Here is a 6,000-nt window from a genome sequence, read left to right on the forward strand (position 1 = left end):
TATAACACCAATGAAACACCGTTCCACTAGTATTATATCGCTCAGAGTGGTACAACAGAAACATATGCGGGTCCAAGGCATGTCTATAGAATTACACACAGACTTTGTTACATAAGATCATCATAGCCTCCTACTTTACAATGAGGTAAAACTGCAAATAAACTCCAGAAGAACGACTCGTAGTCTAGACTTATCACGAACTCTATTTGTAGAGTATTTAACTAGCTAAGGAGGCTAAGAATAGGTTCTAGCTAAGTAGGAGCTAGGTTTAGGAAACTAGTTCCCTTCTATGGCTAAACTAGGTTTTCTCCTTGCTCGATGTGGTATTTGACTCCTCTGACAGTGGTCCCGTCTCTTGAAGTTGTTGTTGACTTCTCGGCCTTCGAGTTGCACCGTAGATCCTCCTTCGATGCCTCCATATCTAAGCAGGGGATTTAAGAGTGGGATGAGTACGAGCGTACTCAACAAGTTCATTATAGGAAAGAGGTGTTTAATGCACTAGCTACGGCATTAGACCGTAAAGTCTAATACCAATGCAGGTTTTCATAACCATTTCTTCAAAAGGTTGCTTTTATTCGGAAGAACTATGTCCGTCGACCTTCACCGGTTTACTAGAACTTCATGGAGCTCCTTTCCGGCCGCGTTCGCAGCTCCATATCCCGGAACGAGGAGTGACAGTCACGGTTCTTTACACTCGCAGAGGTGTGTTGCTTTACCCATAAGAGATCTTAACCTTGGTGCCAACCGGGCAATTTCCCCGTCCACACTTCCTTTGGTGTGAGGCCCGGTATAAGGTCTAGCCAATCATGTTCCTCCGCTACCTCGAACACCCACCCTTTGTTGCATGCGCCGACCCTGGGTCCACGTCGGTCCCATTATTCCTGTAGATTTCAAGGTGGACCCCGACCACGATAACAGTGCTGGGCTCTACCATACACTCCTACGCCGGTGGCTGCAACCCATCATAGACCGCAATACCGTGGGGACTTAAGGCTTCCCCAGCCTACCGCTTGTTCTTCGAACGACAAGTGTCTACGGACTGTGCCGTGGGGACTTAAGGCTTTCCCAGCCTACCGCTTTCCGCCGACAGATACAAGTGTCTACGGTAAAGCGCATCCGTTGATGAACGAGAGGTGGAAACACTTTTGACTACTCCGTCCCACTCCGGATCTTATGGTTAACACGGGTATTACGGCACAAGAATCACTGGCGACATTTGTTGTTTAAGTCTAGATGGATATAAACCCGTGCAATGGAACCTCCACCATATCAACACAATCCATGGTTCCATTGCCCACCACATAGTCATATTCATAGTTATGAAAGTAGTGGTTTTGATTTTTATGCAATAGTGATAACCATAATACTTTGCAAGTAATTTGATAGAAATACACAAATGACATGAGCAAGTGATGAACTTGCCTTTCTTGACTCGCAAGATTATGCAGACAAGGTCTTCGATACGTAGTAACTCCAAATTCTGAAATAGCATCATCGTCCGGTAAGGACGATGTTTAAAAGATTGGCAAGGATGCAATAATGCATAAGAATGAGATGCAATCGCTCTAAGCGTGACCTAACCCCGATGATTTAGGATCAGTGAGTGGTATTAATTCGTTCAGGGTGTGTTGCACTTTTAGAATGATTCTCATACAAGGTTCTTATTCAGGTGTGGTTACATGGTATCATGAACAGTTAGATAATAAAGTACAATAATCAATTGAGCACACAAAGAATGGTAATTGGCATAATGTTAACATGTAAAGAACAATTGTCAGTTTTAGTACTATATGGCATGGTTAATGATTAATTATTATATATTTTAAAAGAATAACTCTTGAAGAACATGTTCTTTAATAAAGAACAAGTATGATAATTAGGTTGGTGGGGTTCTATGGTTGACTATGGTTTCATCTAGTTTCTGGAGTAAGTATTAGATGGATCACAACCTAGTTGGATTCATCAATACCAAGGGCTTGTAAGGTTAGTTAAGCCTAGGCATCCTAAGCAATTATTCATACAAGGTTGCTATCAAGATTGTTTCATCTTGTTGGTGATAGCTAGCTAGGGTTTATAGGTCCTTATAGGCAGGGTTGAAGATGATTCTTTGTTTACTTCAAAAGGATAACTTTTGAAGAACATACTTCTTAAGTAATAAGAAGTATATCAATTAGGTTGAGGTTGTTTAGGTTTGATATCTCATTTCCTAAGTAAAGAATTATTGGATCCTAAATAGGATGGTTCATAATTATGAAGTACTTGTAGGGTTTAGTGGATTATGGTTATGTAGTGATAATTATTGGGCATAGGTGCTATTGAAGTTCATCACAATGGTGTGATGCTAATTAAGGATGAGTAAGGATAAGATTATTGGTAATAAGGACTAGGGTTGGTCCTATTTGATCGTCTAGATAGGATAGGTGTGCATACATGGAATATCGAATTAGGGATAATAGGGCTCCTACATTTTATGTAGATATGGAAAGTATTTATTTGCCAATTATGGTTCTATGGATCAAAAGGAATATATCATGATCATATCTCCTAACCTAGGGTTTAGGTTAGAAACAAATTAGGGTTCCTATGAATTGATGGGGCTAGGGTTCTTAATGGTATTAGGGTTTTAGGTTTCACATGCGATGATAATGTTGTAATACCATCAATATGGAATTAGGGTTTGCTATTTACCATAAGGTTCTATAATTAATAACTTCATTTTAAAGTTGAAGTTATTAATAACTTGGAATTAAAATAATATTGAATTTGGCATTTATCATTTTTAAATAATTAATAATTAGGATAATTATTAATCAGGGTTTAATTCCTATTAATAAAGATTTATAAGCTCCAAATAAAGAAAAGTAGTTTTAATGTTTTCTATATTTACTTTACTGGTTTTTTTATATTTATTTTATACCTTTTTCCTAATTGTTGAATTTTAATTGAATTTAGAATTAAAATTAAAGGCTTAAATAACAAGTATTAAACAATTAATTTTTTATTAAAAATAAAAATTTCATTTTATATTTTTATTGGATAGATTTGTCTTTTCTAAGAATTTTGATATCTCATTTGTATTTTTCTGAGCTTTTATGAATTTTCTACAATAATTTGAAGTTGCGAGAATTTATGAATTTGAAATTTTAACAATTGAAATACTAAACGTACCCGGCTAATCTACCTACAGAGTAACTGACCAGTGGGCCAGAGACCCGTCAGCCGCCACGTGGCCTTTGACCGAGGTCAAAATCACCGAGATGGCGTTGAGGTGGCTGACCGGCGGCCAGGCAAAGTTGACGCCGGCGATTCGGCGCTTCCCCGGGCGTGCGCGTGCACAATCGAACGAGGGCGGTGCGACTATGCTACCGGTGGTAGCGCCGCTCCGGTTGGGTCACCGGAGCGTGCTCTCCGGCGAGGTACCGCGGCGGTCTCCGGCGAGCAACGGCGATAGAGGGCTACAGAGCAAACTAGGATGCAATTCGGGGCTCCAGAGAAGCGGAAGATCACCTGGGTGCTCCCTGGGTTGTCGCCGGCGTGGATTGAAGACGGAGGCGACGAGGCGGTCGCCATTTTCCTTGCAGAGCTGCGGAAGGGAACGGCCTAATTCTTCCATCTCCGGGCTCCCCTCGACGTGTAACTACACCGGATGGATGAGGACATCGTGGCGCGCCTCCAGAGCTCATCAGCGAGCTACGGGTTGGTCGGGATCGACGGATTGCTAGAGTTGCTGGCAGGTTAGGGTTTCGGAATAGCTGCGGAAAGAACAAAGGTGAGGCGCTAGGGTTTGCTCCTCGCATTTATACGGCTCATCTCGGCCTTCGGCGTTCGTGGGCGTCTGCGCTGGCGGTCGGGACGTGGAGCTCGCCGTCGTGCTGGCGCCCTCGCGCGCGCGGTCGGTGGGCAAGACGAAGACGAAGACTTCGTCTCCAGTCTTATCCCCACGAAGGGGTACATGGGCTGGGTTGGGCTGCGGTTATTGGGTCGCCTGGCAGGCCGCTGTTGGACTGCTTGGTGGGCTGCTTCGCTGGCTTCGGCGACCAGGTGAGTCCAGGTAAGTTTTTTCCCTCCTTTTCTTTTTCTGTTTGATTTTCTGTTTTGTTTTGTTCTATTTGAATTCAGGTTTGAATTCATAATTTAACTCTTTTCTATTTTGCAGGTATTTGATAATTGGAATTTCATGTGGACTAATATGGAAATCATTATAACACTGAATTGTTTTTGATTGAGCATTTAATATATGTGAACCTTTATTGCAAATTTTAATTAAGCATGATTTATGCTCTCGTTTTAATTTCCAATTATCTTGTGAATCAAATCTGTTTGGAAATATTGTAGTTGATATTTTCAACTTAAAGTATTTCAGAGGTTGTATTAGGACTTGACTTCCATTTGGGGAATTGGTCACTTGCACATGATCTTATGTGAATACTGGTTTGTTAAGATCTTGTAATTTTGATTATCACTCTATGTCAAGGTTGGCACTAGTATTATATTTTTAATAACACTTTGAATTACCTAGAGTAGACATTACTCTCCTCATGGTTGGACTTTGGTTATAAAGATAAGTGGTTGTTAATCACACTTATGGTTCTAATTATAAGATGTATCACAAGAGTTTTCCCAGGTTTAATAATTATAGCTTAAGATTTTATTAATGTGCCATACTAGGGTTCTAATGACATTTACCTAATGGCAATTGGTTTGAATCTCAGTTATGGCCTAGGTTTCTATTATGATCACCATAGTGATACATAAACTAGAAGTGAGGTATAGCTTAGGGTTTAGTCACCACTATTCATGGCAAGAGGGTTTACTTGCTTAATAGTTGTGGTTCTCCTTTAGTTACTAAGGACTTGAGAATTGGTTTTATTTACTACCAATTGACTTTTATTACTATCCTTATTTTATCATTAAAGTAACTAGATTGGTAATAATTATTTTTATAGTTAACTTTGGTCAAATGGATTGTTGGTTTCTCACCATATAAAGTATGGAGTTTTACTCTAAGGTTTTCTTAGGTTCTTTAATTTATGAAACATAGATATGGTAAGATTCTTCTTATGATCACCAAGTGATTCACAAGTTAAGGTTAGAATATGAGTTTAGGGTTGCTTAATAATTACCTCCCTATGATTTCATGTGGTGAAGGATATCTACTTATCCTTTTAGGGTTTATCCTCAATACCTCAAGAGCATGATCATGGATTAGGCATGATCATCTTGTTCTTAACATTTTTACCTCAAGTTCTTAGGGTTTATGATCATCTCTCAATTTATAATGATCAAGGTTTGGATTCCTAGGGATCTCTCATTAAATGGGTTCTCACTTCCATGATCAAGCATTGTCTAGATCAATCAAGGTATAGCACTTCTAATTTACCTTCTTGTATGGGTCTACTATGATTGTCTCTTTATTTTATATCCCAGGAGAATGCCTGAGATATTATGTTAGGGTTCTACTTAATCAATGATGATATGAATACTTGGATATATATATCCAAGGTTTAACTCAAGGTTTGTTAATGCTTCTCTAATAATTAAAATAGAACTCTCACCTCTCTAGGTTTGATGTAAAGCTATTTGTAATGGAGAGGAATATATACTTCTTGAGTGGATCTCCTTGTTATAATTCCTATGTGGAAGTGGAATGAATACCATGAGGTTTCATGGTAGGATCATAGATTAGTCTTAGGACATGCAAAAGATGAGTGAAGAATGGTTTCCCAATTTTGTTACTTGATTTCCAATTAATTGTAGGTTCATATGTTATGGCAGGGAATTCCATATTATGATCTTTTATAAGATCAAGCAATTGATCATTGAGTAAAGTGTTGTTGTGTTGATTATTAGTTCCATTTGATCTAACCCCTTAGATCAAATCATCTCTACCCAAAACAAGGTTTTATCAAAGTCACATTGAGGTTTATAGCGCTTGACTTGATGAGCTACTTCAATTCCACCAAGGTCAAGTGAAACTTCGCTATCGTGATTGTTTTACTT

This window comes from Lolium rigidum, chromosome 6 (assembly GCF_022539505.1).
Source record: "Lolium rigidum isolate FL_2022 chromosome 6, APGP_CSIRO_Lrig_0.1, whole genome shotgun sequence".
NCBI lineage: Eukaryota > Viridiplantae > Streptophyta > Magnoliopsida > Poales > Poaceae > Lolium > Lolium rigidum.